Genomic DNA, 20,943 nt, shown 5'->3' with positions numbered 1-20,943 from the left:
CAATCAACTGTATAAAAACGCTTTCTACAAAACCGACTTCTATAAATTCGACCTAATTTCGTAGTGTAGACATACCCTTAGAGACTAACCAATTTATCTGAGCATAAGCTTTCGTGAGCTACAGCTCACTTTATCGGATGCATTCAGTGGAAAATACAGTGAGGAGATTTATATACACCCAGAACATGAAAAAATGGGTGATATCATATACACTGTAAGGAGAGGGATCACTTAAGATGAGCTATTACCAGCAGGAGAGCGGGGGGGAGAAAACCTTTTGTAGTGATAATCAAGGTGGGCCATTTCTAGCAGTTAACAGGAATGTCCGAGGAGCAGTGGGGGGTGGAGGAAGACACTGGCAAGAAGATTTTGAATGGCCCCTAACTTTGAGACACCGGGGGCCTAGATTTCAGAGGTGCTAAATACCCGCAGCTCCCAGGGGGCTTGTGGGCACTTAGGGTGTGTCTACACTGCAGTTACATGCCCACGGCTGGCCCGGGCCAGCTGACTCCGGCTCACAGGGCTCGAGCTGAGCAGCTGTTTATTTGTGGTGCAGACGTTCTGGCTTGGGCTGGAGCCCGAGCTCTGGGAACCTCCCACCTCGCATCGTCCTAGAGTCGAAGCTCCAGCCTGAGCCCCAAAGGCTACACCGCAGCTAAACAGCCCCTTAGCCCGAGCCCCGGGAGCTGGAGTCAGCTGGCCTGGGCCAGCCACAGGTGTGTAATTGAAAATCAGCCCCCAGCCGTCTCTGGGTGGGCACCAAAACCTGAAGCATCCAGTGCTGGCCATTTACTCCCTACTGAATCCCTGGACCTGAACTCCATGGGCGAAGCCACATTGCCTGGCCTGCGTTTGGCTCTAGGCTACATCTACTGGGAGCCTAGCAGGTCCTCTAGGTTTGATGTACCGTGAGGGCAGCACCTGGCTCTGGGAAGGCTCAGTAATTGGATGAGTCTGTTCAATTACACGGATCTGCTTCTGGCCAGGTTGCTGCTTGTGTTTTGCTTGGGTCTGTAAAACAAAATGAAATCAAAGTGGCTGGTGGAAGCAGCGCAATGAACATTTAAAAAGAATCAGTGGCAGAGCTAATAGCGGGCCGGGGGGCAACTGCCCCCCTCGCCAGCCATTAGGTATACGTGTGGCGCCTTTTCAAGCCAATAGGTATAACTGAAGGTGGAACCACCAATGACCCAGCTGCCTCCTGGTTCCACCACGGCTCAAAATGTAGCTCCGCTGATGCTAAGAATCCAGAGTCTATTGAGCAGAAACATGGGACAGACAGCACCCTTGCTTGGAGAACCCATGCTTTGCAAAATGAGACATGGACTTTCATTCACCCTGCATTGAATTGCAGCCACTTCTGGAGTGGAGCGTAGTAGCTGCATAACAACACATGGATTGCTCGCCCAGCACTGAAATACAAATACCTCTGGGGTGGAGCGCAGCAGCGTATCATAGAACATGAGGGTTGGAAGGGACCTCAGGAGATCATCTAGTCCAACCCCCTGCTCAAAGCAGGGACAATCCCCAGTTTTTGCCCCAGATCCCTAAATGGCTCCCCCTCAAGGATTGAACTCACAACCCTAGGTTTAGCAGGTCAATGCTCAAACCACTGAGCTATCCCTCCCCCCCACAACACAATACAGGGATCACTCACCTGGCATTGAAATGCAGACAGCTCTGGATGGAGCATAGCTGATGTGCAACAGCACTCAACAACACTACACAGGGATCACCCACCCAGCACTGAAATGATGCCACCTCTGGGGTAGGAATGCAGCAGCTGTTCAACAGCCACAGAGCGACACTACTCACAGTTTAGAGCAGGATGTGAAGAAGACTCTCACTTCCATTCGAAAGCTCTGGGGGAGTTCACAGAAACAGACCATGCTGTTAACCTGAGCTGAACAGCAGCCAGGACACAATAGATTGGGTCTGCACTGCGGGTAACCAGACAACAGCTCTGCCCCCCATACACAGTTATGTCCCCCATACACAGTTGCTGTCCCCCATACACAGTGAGGGTCCCTGGATCCCCTCCAGTCAAGAGGTGCTGGACAGGGTCTGTTTTCTTCCTCCACGGGGCCAGATCCTTAGTTCAGCTGCGCTCGTATCCAGCCTGGCAGAAAGGAAGGGGGATCAGACCCATGGCCTGTCTAGCCTGTCACCCCACCAGGATCGCTGACTGGGGGCTCTGCTAGGAGCACAACACTATCTGGCCTGAAAGCAGCCTCTGAGCCACTTCCCCGAGGCGTCCTTCCACCAGCCAGTGGGTCCTGGCTCAGGGCACAGCCGTCCCGTCTGAGCCCCACCACTAATCCCCGTCTCTTTCCCTCGCAGAGATCCTCAGCGTTGTCCTTGTGAAGAAGGAAAGAGAATGGAAGGTAAGCAGGCCGAACCTGTTGCCCTGGTGTCCCCCTGGGGATATGCTGTATCCATATATCATGCTCCTCCCCCTCCAGCCTCTTGAGATTCATTAGGAACCTGAGCTTTTCCAGGCTGGATCAGATCCCTGCTCTGTCTAGCCCATCATCCGGCCCCAGCTAGGCTTGGGTATGTCTGCCTTCCCACCGCGCTAGATCAGACCCAGCTTGTCCAGCTAGCCCCATATCTCCCCCCCACACACACACCGGATCAGACCACTGGGACCAGTGAATCAGCCTGGGTGGGAGGAGGAGCAGGAGAGTGCCAAGCATGGGGCAGTATGTACCATTGGCCAGGAAGGTTATTGAGCCCCCGGCATGGACTGGGCTGGGGGATGTGGAGCAGCGGGTTAGGCCGGTGCGGCAGAGGGAGCATTCGGCACGGCAGGAAGGTGGTGGAGATGTTGGGCCAATGGCCTACAGGGCTTTCCTAGGGGAACACGGAGACTCCCCTCGTTCCATTTCTCTGTGCGCCGCACGTCAGGATGGGAATGGGGCCAGTAGGGGCTCCCTAGGAGGCTGCTTCCCCGGAGCTGGGCTTCATGTTCTTTGCCACGTGAGTCACAGACTGTCCCCCAGACCTCTCCGCAGTGCAATCCTGTGGGGGTTGGATGGGCAGGTGCAGCAGGCGGAGAGAGGCGACCTCAGCTGAGACTCAAAGCGAAGGAGACTCGATGAGGCAGAGGCTCAGGGAGCAGGGGCTGTTGGGGAGGAGGCTCCTGCATCTGCAGCAGCAAGGTGAGTGGAGGGAGACCAGGGGCAGGGGGCGCTGGCAGAGCAGGGTGAAGCCCAGAACCCGCAGGGGCTGCCCGCGGAGGGAGCGCTGTAGGAGAGGACTGCGAGCTGGGGCCTGGGGCTTGGGACAGGGCAGCCAGGTTCTCACCTGTCACAATGGCTGGTCGAGGGGTCTGAACAGGTTCCAAACACCCTGCCAGGCTAGCTGGCGTGGCGAAGCTGCAGGTGCCCAGCATGGCGCCCGGGGAGGGAGGGGGCCCTGATGGTAGTTGCCTGGGATTGCTGCTCGGCTGGCTGTTCCCTCGACACTGCTCAGAGCCCACTTAGTTCAGCAGCAAGGCAATGCCAGGCCCCATCTGTGGCCAGGCACGGACACTTCTGTGACAGCGAGAGATGTGACTGGGCCCTGAGGATGTCCCGGGCACATGGGCACAAGCCCTGCTCCAGGTGGGGAGGGAGCCCAGAGCCAGGGGGGTAAAAACCAGCCCACCTCCCGATGGCATCATGCTAGGCCCTGAGTCCCCAGGGGCTGGGCATGGGCTGGGCCATTTGAGCAGCAGGGAGGGGCCTCGGCAGGTGCTGACAACCCCTTTCTTCCCCCTTGCAGTCGGTGCAGGCTTTGATCAATGACTTCCAGGGCACCCCCACCTTCAACTACAAGGCAGCTCACGTCTTCTTCCTCAGCCGTGAGTATCGGGGGTCGGGGGATCCCCCAGCTGGGAGCCTGGGCAGCAGCACACTGGAGCCTGGGGGTGGGGGGTCTCTCTCTGCCGGCAGGCCAGTGCGCAGCACCCTGATTATGCTCTGCCCTCCTGCAGGGGATGCAGCCCCAGCAGGCCAGACCGAATGACCCCACCTATCCCTTCCCCCACTTCTCCCCCACGGGCCTGCCTCCAGCCAACACGGCTCACAGACACCTGCAGCGTGTGCCCAGAAAGGTGGCCTCTGGCTACCATTCCCAGCATGCATTGCTCCATCGGTTCCCAACTCGGTGGGGGATGGGACAGCACCAGAATACCCAGTGTGTCAGGGTCAGATCTGCTTCTCCCCATTACAGCGGCAGGGGGAGCCCAAGTCCCCGTTCCTCCTTGTGCATCATCCTATGTTGTACACTCTGGTCACTCAGCCCTGCCGGGGGGCTGAGGGCAGGGTGTGAGACAGGGGCTGTGTAGGAGAGATTGTGGCTCCCCCTCGCTGCTGATGCTGCAGAAGGCGAGAACCCGGCATGACTCTGGTTCGGGGGGGCATCGTTGACTCCTGTGTGGCCCTGCTGGCTTGCCCAGGTTCCCCACAGGCGTGCAGCACTACTGCCCCTGCTGTGCCCGGTCTGGCCCCGTCCGTGGGGGCTGGCGCTGTGCTGGGGGTCCTGAGCCCTGTGCCTGTCGCTCCCACCCACTGCCTCTGCCTTGCAGCCTGTCCTGAGCCTCTGTTCAAGGAGCTGAGGAAGTCACGGATCACCAAGGTCATCAAAACCCTCAAGGAGATCAACATGGCCTTCCTGCCCTACGAGAGCCGGGTGAGGGGTGGCCGGGCTTTGGAGGAGCAGGTCCGCGCGGCGGATGGTGACGTACGACACCCCACCCTTAGTGTTTCATGTGGCTTGGCGGGGGAACCTTTCCCTTCTAGGGCCCCGGGTTTGACGCCAGCACAGGGCAGCAGGGACTAGCTGGCTGCTCACACCCTGTGAGACGTGGAATCGCTGGCTTGCACTGGGTGGGAATGGTAGATGTATGGAGAAGGAGGGCCCTGCCTCCCTGGCTTTACCAGCTCTTACTGGTGGTTTATACTAGGCCTGCAAGACAGCCCGATACTCCACACGCCTGCCCTTTACCCAACCACCCCATCCCCTCCTTGAGTCATCAGTGGATTTCCCCCCTCCTGCCCCTGAGGGGCAGGACTGGGGCGTCAGCCCCATTGCATTGATGGGGAAACTGAGGCACAGAGAGACATGAGTCTGGTCTACACACAAAAGCTTTGTTGGTATGGGTTTGTTACAGGGACATGAGAGAAAAAATCCCCCTGTAACTGATGCAGCTGTGGTGGCAGAGCCCCTGGGTAGGTGCCGTTACGCTGGCAAAGCAGTCCTTTCACCACTCTAGCTGATTTCATCTGGGGTACCGGTGCCAGCTGTGCCAAGAGAAGCTTTGGCTGGTAGAAGCTGAGTGTCCGTCAGGAGGCTTTGCTGGCTCACCCGTCCCGTTGCGCCAGCAAACCCTTCACGGGCTGATACTATTTATTGGTGTCCAAGTACGTTTGTCCCCATGGCTCGTTCTGTTCGGCCAGTGAAATAAGCGACAGCGGCAGACGGGCCTTGATGCCGGGTTTGCCCGTGGCTATGCTGGGGCTTTCGCCAGACGAGAAGCGTCGCCAAGCCCCCTCCCCCAACATTGAGGGCACCTGGGAGTCTGCAGCCAAGTATGGACCTGAACCTGGGGCATCTTCATCCAGGCTGGTGCATGAATCTCTGGCTCGCTATCCCTCTACCACAACAGGAGTGGCACTGGCAAAGGGATCTCTCCCTCACTAGGGGCTTGCTACAGCTCCGCCAGGCTGGCCTGATCCAACAGCGCGTCTTAGGGGCGCGGTATGGGGCACAGCTGGCCTGGCTGCAAGCAGTTGGCACCGGGGTCTGATCTCTGCTCTCCCCCGTCCCAAAGGTGTACTCCCTGGACAGGCCATAGAGCTTCCACAACTGGTTCAGCCCCTACTGCTTTTTCGAAAAGAACAAGCAGATGGAGAATCTGGCAGAGCAGATTGCCACATTGTGTGAAACCCTGGAGAAGTATCCAGCCATCCGCTACAGGAAGTGAGTGTGTCCAGGGGAAGGGGTACCCAGCTATCCCCTACAGGAAGTGAGTGTGCCATGGAGAAGTACCCAGCCATCCTCTACAGGAAGTGAGTGTGCCCAAAGGGCGAGGGTACCTGGTTACCTCCTACAGGAAGTGCAAGTGCCCCTGGGGGAGGAGCTGTTTCTGACCCACAGGGTTTGTCTTTGCTGCAGGGACCATGAAGATAACTTCCACTTGGCGCACGCTGTGCTGGCCAAACTCAAGGCGTTCAAGGCATACGAGCCCAGCATGGGAGAGGTGAGCGAGCTGTGCTGGCCACGCCCTTGCCATGGGACAGAGCCGCGGGGGAGCACATGAGAAGTAGAAGGAGGGAGGAGTGATTTAGAACCTGCTCGGAGATCCTGGCGGGGGGAGGGGTGGGGTCTAGACACCCTTGGAGATCCTGAGGGGTTGGCAGAACAATAGCATTCCCTGTGTGGCTGGACTAATGGCCACAGCCCTTCTCTAACACTGGCTGTGGGCAGATCTCAAAGTGCTCTACAAAGGCTAGTGTCCTTATCCCCTCTGTATAGATGGGGAAACCGAGGCACCGACTGGGGAAGTGTGTACCCAGAACAATCTCTCTGTTTATAAACAGGGCAGTTCGGTCACAGAACTAAGCTTCACACACAGAGCCTCTTCCACACCTGGACACTCCTGTCTGTGTGTGCTCCTACACCCATCACCATGGTATCAGAATCTCACTAATGAATTCAGCCTCCCAGGGGAGGCAGGGTGGCCTGTGTTACAGAAGGGAAACTGAGACATACAGGGAGTCTGCCAGAGCAGGAATAGAACCCAGCTCTCCCGAGCCTTAGCCACAAGTCAGCCCTGGCCTGTGGGCTTCCCCTAGCTCCTGCCATCCCCGTCCCACCCCCAGCAGAGGGCAGCTGCAAACCCACTCTGCCCTGGATTCTCACACGGGAAACCCAGTAGCTCCTGCCCCCCCCTAGGAGAAGCAAAGTGATGTAAAATCCAAGGCCTGCCCAGATCTCTCCCTCCTGTTGCCTCTGCTCTTGCTTCCAGCCTTTGCTGAGCTGCTGGGAGACTGTGCACCTGTGACCAACTAGGAATGTTTGTAATATCTTTTATGAATCTGATGCGTGCCTCAGTTTCCCTATATATTTCCTGGCTTCTCTGGCAGGGGGTGAAGGGGAAGGATTCTTGGGGAAGGTAAGAGTCATGCGGGGCGGGGGTGTCACCTCCCTGTCTTGGTGAAATGAAGAGAATCCAACACAGATCAGCCTGGGGGCCAGAAAGACCGTGCCGGCTCCAATGGCTCTGGTTGGATGCTCCCAGCAGGGAATTGGAGCAGGGCCCCCAGCTCGAGAACACAGGGTTGGAAGGTTTGAGCTGGGGGATGAGTGCGGGAAGCTGGGAGCTCTCGCCTGAGAACTGACCAAGGTCAGGCCGAGGCCTGGTCTACACGAGGCAATTGGGTCGGTGCCACTGTGTCGCTCGGGGGTATGGGAAAGGCAGCGTCACTGAAGCGGAGCAGCTGAAGTGGTTTACATGTAGACAGGCCCTGAGTGAGAGACCCGGAGCTGAAAACAGGTTTCTCTGCAGCTCGGCCGGGCTCTGGGCTGACCAGAACGGCCTCTTGCTTTAACCTTCAGTGGGCCGGGCTGCCCAGGCTGGGGTCCAGGTGCCTAAGAAATCCGACTGTTCTGACAACGCTGGGTGAGTGTCCCTGTCACCCGGGCTGAGGGGCGTCGGGCCCTGCGGAGTGGACGAGTCTCTACCAGGATCTGTCCCAGCTGGACTCGCTGGGCAGGGCTCACGGGGTAAAGCCTAGCGGTTCAGTCTCAGGAGGCGGGAAGGCCATGTGGCCTGTCCTGGAGGAAGAGAGAGACCTGTTGGGGTCTGGCACAGCAGAGGGCTTCCTCCCAGAGATTTCCACAGCTGGGACCCTGGCACCGACCCTGTGGATCCATGACTGCACCATTCCTCTCTACTTTCCCATCGACTGAGACAGTGTTGCCTAGTGGATAGAGCCCTGGACTGGGACGGGTGACCCGGGCTCTATTCCCAGCTGGGTGACCTTGGGCAAGTCACCTCCCCTATTTACGCCTCAGTTTCCACATCTGTAAAAGGGGGATAATGCTGCCAGTCTCGGGCAGGGGGGCCCCCTCTGGGATAGCTGGCTGCCATGGCACAGATGCTCTGTAACTCACAGCTGGCAGCACAGGCCTGCCTCCAGAGGGGTGCCTGGCACACACCTGGCTGCCCAAACCATCTACCCAGGGAAGGGATTGACAGCATGCTTGTTAACCACCGGAGTTACTTGCTGCAGCAGAGCTGGCTCCAGCCTGCAGCCCCAGTCTGATCTGGGCTATTCTCAGGAGCTGATAGCGGCGCTGGGGAGGGAAAATCCTGCTCTGTGCACACCCTGCTGCTGTGACTCCTGTTGAGTCCCCCCAGGGATATTCCTGAGGCTCTTGCCAAGCCTCCCTGTCACAGGTGTAAGCACTATCCCCATGTTACACGGGGGAAACTGAGGCATGGAGCAGCATGCCATTAGTAGGTGGCAGAGGCAGGAATAAGAGCCAGGAGTCCTGCCTGCCCAGCCCCCTTCAAAAGAACCCAGACAGCACGCCCACTGCAGGGCTGGGAGTGCTGACTCAAGCCCCTGCTCTCAATGCAATGCTGGCTCCATGCAGCACAATCCCGGCTGGCCAGTCCAATGTGCCCCTGCCTTGCCAGCTGGCGCAGAAAGAACCCCAGGGTCTCTTGTAGCATGGCTTCTAGCAGTCAGGTCTCCAAAGCCACCCAGCCCGCGGTCCCGGCACCCTGGGGCCTTGCACCCTGGGGCAGCTGGAGAGGGCTGCACGCATCAGCCCATGCAGTGGGCCTGGGGGTGCTGATCACTGCTGGTCCCAGGCCTGGGGGCTGGTGGGAATGGGGTGCCAAGATGCCCCTGTCTCCCAGTGCCAGCTGTGCCAGGGCCCCCAAGACCTTTGGGCCTGGATTGGGGGGATCATGACTAGGGCGGAGCTGGGACCCAGGGACAGGTGAAGCTGTACCAGGCTTGCAGAAGAGTTCATCCTGCAGAGACCTGCATGCAGACCCTGCTGGAGGGAGATTGCTTGGGGCAGAGCGGGGTGACTTGGGGGGCTTACAGCAGGGCTGGGGGGAGGCAGTGGGGGTAGCAGGGAGGGGGAGAGGTTTACAGTAACTGCAAGCTGTATACAGTGCATGGGTGGAGGGGCCAGGGGGTGATTTGGGGTGGGGCAGTGGGAGGCAGGAGGTGCAGGTGGGTGATACCCCCATGCAGCGGCAGTGCCCCCTATAGGCAGCACAGGTGCATCCAGTGGGCCGTAGAGGAAATATTGTCTCAAGATCGGAGTTCACCAAACCCAGGCTGAGCTAGCCCTGTCCCCAACCTGCCCATCCCTTGTGGGTATGGACTGCGGCCCAGTGCCCCCTGCCCTGGGCCAGGCCATGCTGGGGGCTGAGCGATCCCAGAATGATGCCCAGCGCACACCCCTTCTCCCGGGCAGGGACCCAGCATCTCATCCCCCAGCCCTCCTGAGAGTCGGCCCCCAACCTCCAGGGCTGGGCGGGGGGGCGGGGAAGGCAACTGGCCTGAGCCAAGTTCACAATTATGCAACCAGCCCGTGTGATGCTGTTTATCATCTTACCGCGCAGCCCAAAGCCGGCTCACCCGCCACTTTCGTGGCATTTTGTTGCCTGAAATTAAATCTCATTTCCTAATTACTGGGTGGGCTCCAGCTGCTGGGCTGGGCTGGGCTGGGCTGGGCTTTAAGAAGGGGGCAATGTAGTGTGATCAGCATCAGTCACAGAGACAGCCTGTTGCAGAGAACCCCCCCAAAGCCCGAGACCCCCCTCACCACAGCCCCAGGCTGCATCTAACGAGGCCCACTCACCTCCCTCTGCCCTGCAGGAAACTCAGCCTGGCTGATTCCTACAGGGTCCATCCAGCCCAGTATCCCCTCTCCCTGCTGTGAGCAAACATCGGGCCCTGCCCACTTGCACGTTCCCAGAATCTGGTGAGCCCAGCCCTGATGGTGCAGAAACACGCAGTCCTGGACAGTGCTCGGCACAAAGGACTCACACAAACACATTCCAGAAGCGTGGTACAAAAACCACAATATCAAGAATGGCACAAAAACATTCCCCAAGGATAACAGGAACACACTGAGCCCTCCTAAAAGATAAGGTCAAATAGCAACATAATAAATACAAATGTTTTAATCAAACCAACATGTACAAAAAAGTGGACAATAACTAGCCAGGTCAGAGGGCAGTATCTAAGTCAGAGGGGCAGCTTGTTTGTATCAGGGTATCTCTGAGAGAATGTGTTGGTCCAGCCAAGGGGGAAATGGAAAGTCCTGCCATTCACTGAGCTGCATCCATTCTCACAGGCATACATGTCTTAATATCCTCGTAGAGTCTGCCAGGTGCTATTAGCATGCCTTGTCAACAGTAAACCTGGCCGGGTGCCTTCGTCCCTTAACGGATCTTGTGGTCATTGGGCGGTTCACTCAAGATCTGCTGTGCTGGCTGTCTGCACAGAGCTGGGGCAGCACACAGGGAGAACACACACACACACACACACACACGCAGTAAAATATCTAACAAGAGAGGCAATCAGAAAGGATATTTCGCAATGGCTCGTTTGATTTCGATGGGCAGACCCAGCACTTTACACTAATTCATGCTTCTCCCCTGTTGAGGGAGTTACACAGGCCATGGCTACACTACAAAATCAAATTGCCCTGCGTGCAGCCGCCACAGTAGTTACAGCACTTGTGTGTGTGTACACCTGGCTCCTTGTGTCTGTGGTGTGTGATATCGATTGTACTGTCAGTGTGGGGCATTGCGGGACAGTCGATGTAAGCAACGCAGTATGTACACTGACACTGCATTGACCTAACTACGCTGACTGGGGGAAGTGGCATGATTAAGTCGGCAAAGCAGGTGAGTTACATCAGCGGGAGCCAAATTTTAGTGTAGACGCAGTGTTAGGTGGACGTAAGCTGCCTCGCAAACTCAGTGGAGTGGAGCAGTTACAGAGATTTACGATGCAAACATTCATTCTAACTTTATACCACGGGCTACAGAGGTTATGGGAGAGATCAATCCTGCAAGCAATTCCACAAGTCGAAACACTCCACACACGCTGATCAGCAGCTGTTGTCACACGGCTAACACACAGGCTGGGTCAAGCTCTGCGCTTGTCAGTGTTCAGTGAGGCCTAAGGGCCTGGGCATGAGCTGGCACCTGGTCTGCTAGCGTCACAGGACCCATCTAGCCCAGTACCCCGCCCTCTCCCTGCTGCCTCCTTCCCCAAACCAGATCAATGGGGCCAGCCACCCCAGCACCAGCTACTTCAGAGGAAGGTGCAAGAACCCCCTCCTAGTGGCTAATGATGACATAACCAGTCGGGGGAGGGGGGGAAGGGGGGCATATCCCCCTCATCCTGACAGTCAGCAGTGGCCTTGTGGCCTGTTTTCTAAATTCTGTCCTGACACCATTGCTCCCCCACCCCCCACCATCCTTGTCTGAATCCTGCCAGGCTCGCAATGTCAGTGACATCTAGTGGCAGTGAGTTCCCCTGGCTAATTATGTAACTTCCCTTGACATTTGCTTTCACAGAGCGTCCCATTGCTCTTGCAACACTGGGGCAGGTGAAGGGGGGGCAAATAGGAGCACCCCCCTCCTTTCATTATATTCTGTACCTATTTCAGCCCTGCTTCTTTCGCTCCTCTTTAAACTAAAGCCTCAGCTTTTTTGTTGGTAAATTGGCCTTTTTCTTGACAGTGTTGTAGAAAAAATTTGCTTCTTTCTAAACATTTCAGGTTTTTGATGAGCAATTTAAAAAAAGCCTTCGAAAAATTACCCCTCCCTCCCCCATTTCTCTACCCTTTGTCCTTTTCTCATCTACTGGAAAGTGGATGGGAAGGGATGGAAAAAACTACACACCCACACACACACACAGACATTTTTGGCTTTTGAAAATTTTTTGCAAGGGGTGAAAACATAAGGGTTCCATGCACCCCCCCAAATTTCCAAGGCAGCTCAATTGTGGGGCTGCTGCTCTTCCTGCTGCCCTTCTAGTGCCAAGGTAGACCAACGCCCTGTCACACTTTAACCCTTAAATGGCCAGCGTTGCCAACGCCCATCATTGCATGGTGAGCCCAGCAGTGGGTGGGTGGGTGAGTTGGAATGGGATCAGTAACGAAGAAACTTCACTTTCGTTCGATAAAGTGCCCACCCTCGGCGTGGAGGAGAAGCCCCAAACCTCGCTCCTCCCAAACACAGCCATGCCAGAATGCAAACAAATATTAAAATCTTGTGATTTTAAAGCAAATCTCATGATTTTGAGGCCTGACTAGTGACTTCTGAGTGTTGGGGCGCAAGAGGGGCACCAAAGCTGATGGGCCCGCTCGGCCTTCTTGCCATCTGGACAGAGGCACCTGTGTGGGACCCGGGGTGGCTCGTGCCTCCCCACACTTGGGACAGACAATACTAAACATCTCATGGCTCCCCCTGGCAGTGCGTGGAGGGAAAGCCGCTCCCGAGCTATGGCCACAGAGTCTTCTTTTAGAAGATGACAGGACAAGGAGTAATGGTCTCAAGTTGCAGTGGGGGAGGGTTTAGGTTGGATATTAGGAAAAACTTTTTCACTAGGAGGGTGGTGAAACACTGGAATGCATTACCTAGGGAGGTGGTAGAATCTCCTTCCTTAGAAGTTTTTAAGGTCAGGCTTGACAAAGCCCTGGCTGGGATGATTTAATTGGGGATTGGTCCTGCTTTGAGCAGGGGGTTGGACTAAATGACCTCCTGAGGTCCCTTCCAACCCTGATATTCTATGATTCTATGATTCAAGGGAGGCAGTGTGGCCTAGTGGGTAAAGCACTGAACTGGGATGCAGCAGACTGGAAGTCTATGTCTGACTCTGCCACTGGGTGATCTTGAGCAAATCCCTTCCCTGCCCTCTGCCTCAGTTTCCCCATGTGTATAGTGGGGATGATGACACTGACCTCCTTTGGGAAGTGTTTTGCTGGACAGTGCTATGTAAGTTGAATAATAATATTCTGGGCTGGCGGGGTAGGGGGCATCTCTCCTCTCTGGGGCACGGGTTTGAATCTGTCCCCGGGGAGCAGTGTCTGACAGTGGGGGTGGCTGTGGAGAGGGGCTCAGTCCAGTTCCTGTTGGGACAGCACCCGCGTTGCCTGCCGGCTGTGGGACCGGCACGCTGGGGCTACAGAGCCTGAGCTCCGCTCTGCCCCTAGATGGGTCCCTTCAGGGCAGGGCCGTTGGCGTGGGAGATGGGGGTGTGACGCAAGCCTTGGGCTCTGGGGCAGTCGAGCTGGCCCTTTCCCCAGTGCTGGAGTCCCCTCCACAAGGCCCAAAGCTCCCCAGGCCTGAATCCTGGCCCCTCGGAGCCCGGCTCGAGGTGGGGGGGGCGTTTCCTGCAGCCGCACGGCCTCTCAGGTACAGCCAGTGGCCTTGGCACTCTGGGGCAAGGCAAGTCACTTTCCAGCCCCCACCCCTGGGGCCAGGGGGCACAGGCCAGCCCAGGGCTCTGAGGAAGATGGGGCGCGCCCTCCGCCCCTCTGGTTTAAACGTCTCTCTGTCCCTTCCCCCCGCTCCATGGCCCCGTGCACAGCTCTCCTCTTTCTGCATCTTCCCCTCCTGCTCTTTAGGATCTGGCCCCCTGGGGTACCCAGGTGTCAAGGAAACCCGCTCCCGGCTGGGGAGCCATGGTTGGCTTTTGGGCCCCAGGCTTCTGCATGGCCCTGGCTAACGAGCCCCCTGGGAGGGCAACGCTGCCCGGCCTGGGCCCTGGGGTCTCGGCAGGAGCTGCCACAGAATGCCAGCAGCAAAGCTGCCAGTGGAGGCTTCTCCAGTGCCCTGCAGAGTGGGGGAACTGGGCTGAACTGGGGCCAGCGTCAAGGCCATGGGAGGGACCAGCCAGGTAAGGGGCTGGGTTCCCCACTGTTTGGCCCTTTGGGGATGCTGGCTGAGGGTCCTTGTGCCCATGGCGTTAGAGGGATCACAGGGATGAGGCTCTGGGGGCTGCTGGGAGTTTGGAGAGGGGTCCGTGTTCAGCTCCCATCTCCCCACACACGCTTCTGATCCAGAATGGCCTGGGTGCGAGACCTTCCCCTGGCTGGTGCCGAATGGCCAGTGTTTGCTGGGATGCTTTGGACCCGGCAGCTGCTCCCTGCCCCTGGGGGAGGTTCATCGCTGGGGCAGTGCTGCCAGCCCCAGAGACTGTGGGCCTGGGCCCCACAGCAGATCACTCTGTACTCCACCCCTTGCCCTGCCTGAGAAGGTGGGGAGGGCACTCTTGGCCAGTCCTTGGCTGTCAGCTAATGCCCGTCAGAGCATGGACCCATCCCCCTAGGGACGGGGTTGAGACCCCCAAACTCATGTCACACATAGGCCTGCTGGGCACTGGCAGTGGGGCAATCCCTTCTCTGCCAGGGACTGCGGGGGGAGGCTCTTGGGGCAGAGATGGGACCAGTGGGGCATCCCTGGCACAGTGGGGGAGCAGATCTGTAGTCCTGGCCTGGAGAATCCGTTATCCACCGCTCCTTACCCACTGCCCAGTCTAGGCACCGAAAAGAAACCGTGTGATTGTAGGTGACCTATCGAGTGGCACCTAGTGCGACTCAGAGCAACATGGCTGGCACGAAGGGCTCGGTGAATGGGGAGGACTGGCTGGGAGCGGGGCACTGACTGAGTCACTGGGCTCCCATGGCCAGAAGAATCTCGGCCCTGGCCTTGCACCACCCCAGGGCCCCAATCTCTGCTGAGGCCTTGCCCACCTCCCTGGCAAGAGGCCCAGCAGCCCTGGTCACTCCCAGGACAAGAGTCACTTGTATTCCAGTCACTCAGTTCATCCCTGAGGTTGAGATGTAGCCACCTCTGGGGTGGGGTGCAGGGGCTATTTAGACAGGGATCCTTTGCCCAGCACTGAGATGCAGCCACCTCTGGGGTGGGACGGAGCAGCTCTTTAACAGCCACACAGCACAGTAGATTAGGACAAGTGAAGAATCCCACATCTAGTTGCACTGCGCTGCACAGAGCGTGGGGAGCTGGGCCAGGGAGCCTTGGGGGAGGGATAGCTCAGTGGTTTGAGCATTGGCCTGCTAAACCCAGGGTTGTGAGTTCAATCCTTGAGGGGGCCATTTAGGGATCTGGGGCAAAAATTGGGGATTGGCCCTGCTTTGAGCAGGGGGTTGGACTAGATGACCTCCTGAGGTCCCTTCCAATCCTGATATTCTATGATTCTATGACCAGGCTGCACTGCACATGGGCTCCTTAGTGACAAGCGCTCAGAAACTTAGATTTACAACCCCCAAAATAGCACAAATTGAGCACTATGCTGGGGCCAGCACAGACTAGAAGGGGCAAGTGCCCCCTACTGGGTCCTCCCACCCCACTCACTGCAGCCCCTTGCACCCCATAAGCTCCATCCATGCAGAGTAAGGGGACTGGCACATGGAATTGCAAGCCCAATAGCAAGGATTTCTGATGGCTCTGTAAACTCGGGGCGGGGGAGTGGAGAATTGCTAATATACTTCCTATTTTTAAGAAATGGAAAAAAAACGTGGTCCAGGTATCTACAGGCCTTTTAATTTGACCTCAACTGTCTGCAAGGTCTTGGGACAAATTTTGAGTGAGAAAGTAATGAAGGACAAAGAGGTGAACGGTAACTGGGATAAAATACAACCTGGTTTTACAATCGGTAGGTCCTGCCAGGCCAACCTGATCTGTTTCTCTGCGAAGATAACTGAGGTTTTAGACAAAGGAAATGCAGTAAATCTAATCCAGTGGTTCTCAAACTTTTTGTATTGGTGACCCCTTTCGAACATCAAACCTCTGAGTATGACCCCCCCTTAAAAATTAAAAAACAATGATCTAATCTACCTGGATGTCAATGAGGCATTTGATACAATTGGGAAATTATTAGTTCAATTGGAGAAGATGGGCTTTAATCTGAGAATTGAAAGGTGGATAAGGAACTGGTGAAAAGGACGTGCAGAAAAGGACCTGGGGTTACAGCAGATGAGAAGCTGGAGGTGAGTCAGCAGTGTGCCCGTGTTGCCAAAAAGGCTAACAGCATATTGGGCTGCATTAGTAGGAGCATTGCCCACAGATCGAGGGAAGTGATTATTCCCCTCTATTCAGCACTGGTGAGGGCCTCATCTGGAGTATTGCGTCCAGTTTTGGGCCCCCACTACAGAAAGGATGCGGAAAATTGGAGAGAGTCCAGCGGAGGGCAATGAAAATGAGTAGGGAGCTGGGGCACGTGACTTATGGGGAGAGGCTGAGGGAACTGTGGTTATTTTGTCTGCAGAAGAGAAGAGGGAGGGGGGATTTGATAGCTGTCATGGAGTCCCCAGGCGATGCTCTGGAACTGCTCCCCATGAAGCCAGTCAGGACTCTGGGGAAGTCTCCTGTCTGTGAGCAGACTGTCTGCAGGACACACAGATCACACAGCTTCCTGGGTCTGACCTCAGAGCATTCAGCATCCTCTGCCCCTCCATGCGCTTCCCACAGCGAGTCTGCTCTGCTGGGACTCCTGGGGAAGCCAGAGGGTCCTGCACCCCAACTTCGCAGTCAGATGTGACTCTCAGCCAGCCAGTAAAACAGAGGTTTATTAAATGACAGGAACATGGTCTAAAACAGAGCTGGTAGGTGCAGAGAACAGGACTCCTCAGCTGGGTCCATTTTGGGGGGCAGTGAGCCAGACAACCATGTCTGCCCTTCACTCCATGTCCCAGCCAGCCCCAAACTGAAACTCCCTCCAGCCCCTCCTCCTCTGGGCTTTGTTCCTTTCCCGGGCCAGGAGGTCACCTGATTCCCTTGTTCTCCAACCCTTTAGCTCTCACCTTGCAGGGGGGAAGGGCCCAGGCCATCAGTGGCCAAGAAACAGGGTGTCGGCCATTCTCTGTGTCCAGACTCCTGCACACACCTGCCCTCTAGGGCTCTGCAGTGATCAGACACCCTTCTCCCACCACCTAGATACTTAAGAACTGCAAAGGGGAAATTGAGGCACCCCCACACTATTCAGAGGAAACATTAAGAACAGTCCCACTTTGTCAAATCAACACCCCCCCCCCAACTTTTCTAGGATTTTATCGGTGTTAGGCATTGGACATGGTGATGGCACTGAACTTCCCATATCCGCACAGAACCGGATTGACCCGTCCTTCTTTGGGACCAGCACCATGGGAGAGGACGGCTGGATCACCCCTAAAGCCAGCATGTCTCCAACCTCTCTCTCCAGGTCCTTGGCTGTTTTCCTAGTGACCCTGAATGGGGAACACCTGATGGAAAGATTGGCTCCTGTTTCCACCTGGTGAACAGCCAGGATAGTGAGCCCGGGCCGGCTGGAGAACAGCTGCCGGTGTGAAGGCAGCACCTCTCTGATCTCTGCCTGCTGGGCAGGGGTTAGCTGGTCTGAGAGGAGAATTGATTCCAGCGAGGGGTCAGCCCCCACCTCAGGGAGGAGTCCCACCAGGGGATCCTCTCCCTTCTCCTCCCACTGCCCACACCCAGCCAGCCCCAACTTCTCCCTGGCCCAGTATGGCTTCATCATGTTGACATGGTGCACCCAGTGGCGGTGTGCCCGGTTGGACAGTTCCACGACATATTTCACTTCATTTACCTGTCTGATGACCTTGAAGGGGCCGTCCCAGGCATCTTGCAGCTTGTGCTTCCTCATGGGGATGAGAAGCATCCCCTGGTCCCTGGTAGCCTAGAAGCAGGCACGTGCTCAGCGGTTGTACCAGACCTTCTGCTTCCCCTGTGCCCTGGCTAGGTTTCCCCTGGCCAAGCCCATGAGCTCCGCGAGCTTTTCCAGACAGGTCAGAACATACTCCATCGGGGGAGGCCTTCCCCCCGCACTCGTCCCTCATCAAGTCGAGGGGTCCCCTCACCCTCCTCCTATTTCCGAAAGGGGAAAACCCTGTAGATTCCTGGGGCACTTCCCTGTATGTGAACAGCAGGTGGGGTAAATACTTCTCCCAGTCCTGTGGGTGCTGGTCCATAAAGGTTTTCAGCATCATCTTTAGGGTCCCATTGAACCTCTCCCCCAGCCTGTTGGACTGAGGGTGACACGCCGAGGCCCAGGTGTGTCAGACCCCACACTTCTCCCACAAGCACTGGAGCAGGGTTGACATGAAGTTGGACCTCTGGTCTGTAAGGACCTCCTGGGGGAACCCACTCTGCTAAAAACGGTGAGCAGCGCGTCTGCCACGGTGTCTGCCTCCATAGAGGACATGGCCACTGCCTCGGGGTAGCGCAGAGAGAAATCTACCCCCACCAGAATGTATTTCTTCCCCGACCGGGCTGCCCTGCTGAGGGGCCCCACTATGTTCATGGCCACCCTCTGGAAAGGCTCCTCTACGATGGGCAGAGGTCTCAGAGCTGCTTTACACTTCTCCTGGGCCTTCCCCACCCTCTGGCAGGAGTCCCAGGCCCTGCAATTCTGTTGGACGGCGTCAAAGGCCCCGGGCCACTGAAAGTTCTGCAGCAGCCTCTGCCTGGTGCGCCAGATGCCCTGAAAGGGGAATATTGTGGGCCAAGTACAACAGTCTGTGGTGGTACCTCTGGGGGAGGACCACCAATTGCCTCCTGGCTTTCCAAGGTTCAGTTGGCCCTGAACCAGCCCATTCCCGGGACAGGAATCCCTTCTCCCACAGGAATCTCTCCCGGCAGTCCTCCCCCTGGGGTCCTGCACCATTGTGGCCAGCAAGGGCCCTCAGCTTCTCTGAGGAGGGATCCTCCTGCAGCTCCATCTGGAATTCGGCTGCTGGGTTTGAGGGGACAGCCCTGGTTGGCGGTGCCTCAGTTTCCGCACCTTGGGACAGAGGCTCTGGCCCAGCACTGTCAAGCCCTACCCTCGTGCTTCGGTGTGATCCCCGACCCCAGCATAGCCCTATCAACTGCGGCCCCCTGGACCCGCGGTGCCCCCTCTCGGTGGGCTTCTGCCCAGTTGACACCCCGCGGGTTCTGCTTGGCTGCCATTTCCTCCATCTTCAGGCATTGAGCCACCTTGTGTCCTTTTTGGCCACAGTAATTACATTTCAGGTCCCTCAAGTCCCATGGGGGGTCGGCCTGCCCCAGCCTTCAGGGGCACCTGTGAGTTGGGCTTCCTGGAGTCCCACCCTGGGGAGGTTTCTGTGTGACTCCCCTTCTGAGTCCCTGATGTGGGTATCCCTCCTGACCCCTATCTGCTGTTCACAAACTCATCCACTAGTGCCCCTGCACTGCGCAGATCTTTAGGCTTCCGGTCCACTAACCACATCTTAAGGTCTGGAGGGCAGATGTCATGCAGCTGCCCCAACCCCACCAGGTTACACACCTCCTCTGCGGTAGTGGCCCTGTGCCCTTCCCCCACCTACGGAGATATTCCCCCAGCAGATTGGTGACCTCCTTGTAAGTGACACCTGGGGTCTTGCGTACACCCCGGAATTGTTTCCTGTACGCCTCGGGGGTCAGTTCAAACTTCAGCAGCAAAGCCTGTTTGAACAGGTCATAGTCCCCCATCTCAATACCATCCATTTGGCTGAAGGGCTCTATGGCCTTGGGATCCAGCAGGGGGGTCAGATAGTGTCAGAACCATACAGCTCAGGGTAGCCTAGAATTCCGCCTTACCTAATGTTGGCCCATTCCCAGCTTCTGGCAAACAGAGGCTAGGTACACTTCAGAGCTTGGTTTTGCATCCCTGCTCATCCTGACTAATTCATGAACTTATCTAGTTCTTTTTTAAACCCTGTTATAGTCTTGGCTTTCACAACTTCCTCTGGCAAGGAGTTCCACAGGTTGACTGTGCATTGTGTGAAGAAATACTTCCTTTTGTTTGTTTTAAACCTGTTGCCTATTAATTTTGTTTGATGACCTCTAGTTCTTGTGTTATGAGAAGCAGAAATAACACTTCCGTATTTACTTTCACCCCCTTAGTCATCTCTTTTCCAAGCTGAAAAGTCCCAGTCTTCTCTCTTCTTATAAGGAAGCTGTTCCATACCCGTAATAATTTTTGTTGCCCCTTTCTGTATCTTTTCCATTTCCAATATATCTTTTTGAGATGGGGCGACCACATCTGCACACAGTATTCAAGATAGGAATGTAGTGTGGATTTATATAGAGGCAATATGATATTAATTCTGCTTATGCTCAAATAAATTGATTAGTCTCTAAGGTGCCACAAGTACTCCTTTTCTTTCTGTTAATGTTGCATTTGTTTAATCACTGTACAGTGCCTAGCACAACAGATCTTTGTCCATGACTAGGGCTCCTGGGCACTATGCTAATACAAATAAATAATAACAATGATGATGCAGAATAGACCTGAGCTCTCCCTCCTGTAGCTGGGCTGGCTCTGCAGAGTTAAGATGAGCAAAATGCAACAAATCCTCCCCCTTCTCATTTTTGTCACGACCCTCACAGCTCTGATTCCAATACACACACACACAGAGAGCAGGCCAACTGAGGAGATGCCATTTTTAGCCAGTCATGTTTCAGAGCAAAAGCACATCATGGGACTGAAGTGACAACTTGCCGGTGGAGTAGTAAACATATTTTCTGATGGGCAACCAAATCTGAGATTCAGGTTGACTCTAGACTGTGCAGTCCTTTAAATTCTGTCTTATTTAGACTTATAATCTTGGGGGGGAAGGATTTTTTTAGATGGCTGATGCATTCAAATTGTGTGAATTGCAGTGAAGACAGGAGAGAATCTAACTCTTTGTGTTTTTGGTTTGTTTGTTTTAACTAAAACATCAGGAACCAAGTTCTTCATACAGATCATGAGCCACAAGGTAGGTATAAAAGTGTTGACCTCTCAGGCAGGTGGAGGGGCTCAGGATAGAGTATTACTTTAAGCGTGTATAAGAAAAGATAACTGAGCTGCCCAACCTTTGTGAGCCAGGAAGGCTGGAGTGGGGGCGTAACTCAGCTGTGTGTGGTTCCTT

At 55.9% G+C, this 20,943-nt stretch overlaps 1 pseudogene; it reads left to right on the top strand.

The window, feature by feature from the left end:
- The first annotated feature begins 2,377 nt into the window (after positions 1–2,377).
- Positions 2,378–7,048, top strand: LOC140901048 (syntaxin-binding protein 2-like; annotated as a pseudogene).
- Positions 7,049–20,943: the final 13,895 nt, after the last annotated feature.

Source organism: Lepidochelys kempii, chromosome 20 (genome assembly GCF_965140265.1).
Source record: "Lepidochelys kempii isolate rLepKem1 chromosome 20, rLepKem1.hap2, whole genome shotgun sequence".
NCBI classification, from domain to species: Eukaryota; Metazoa; Chordata; order Testudines; family Cheloniidae; genus Lepidochelys; species Lepidochelys kempii.
The sequence above is the reverse complement of the archived record's forward strand: the minus strand, read 5'-3'. Positions and strand labels throughout refer to the sequence as shown.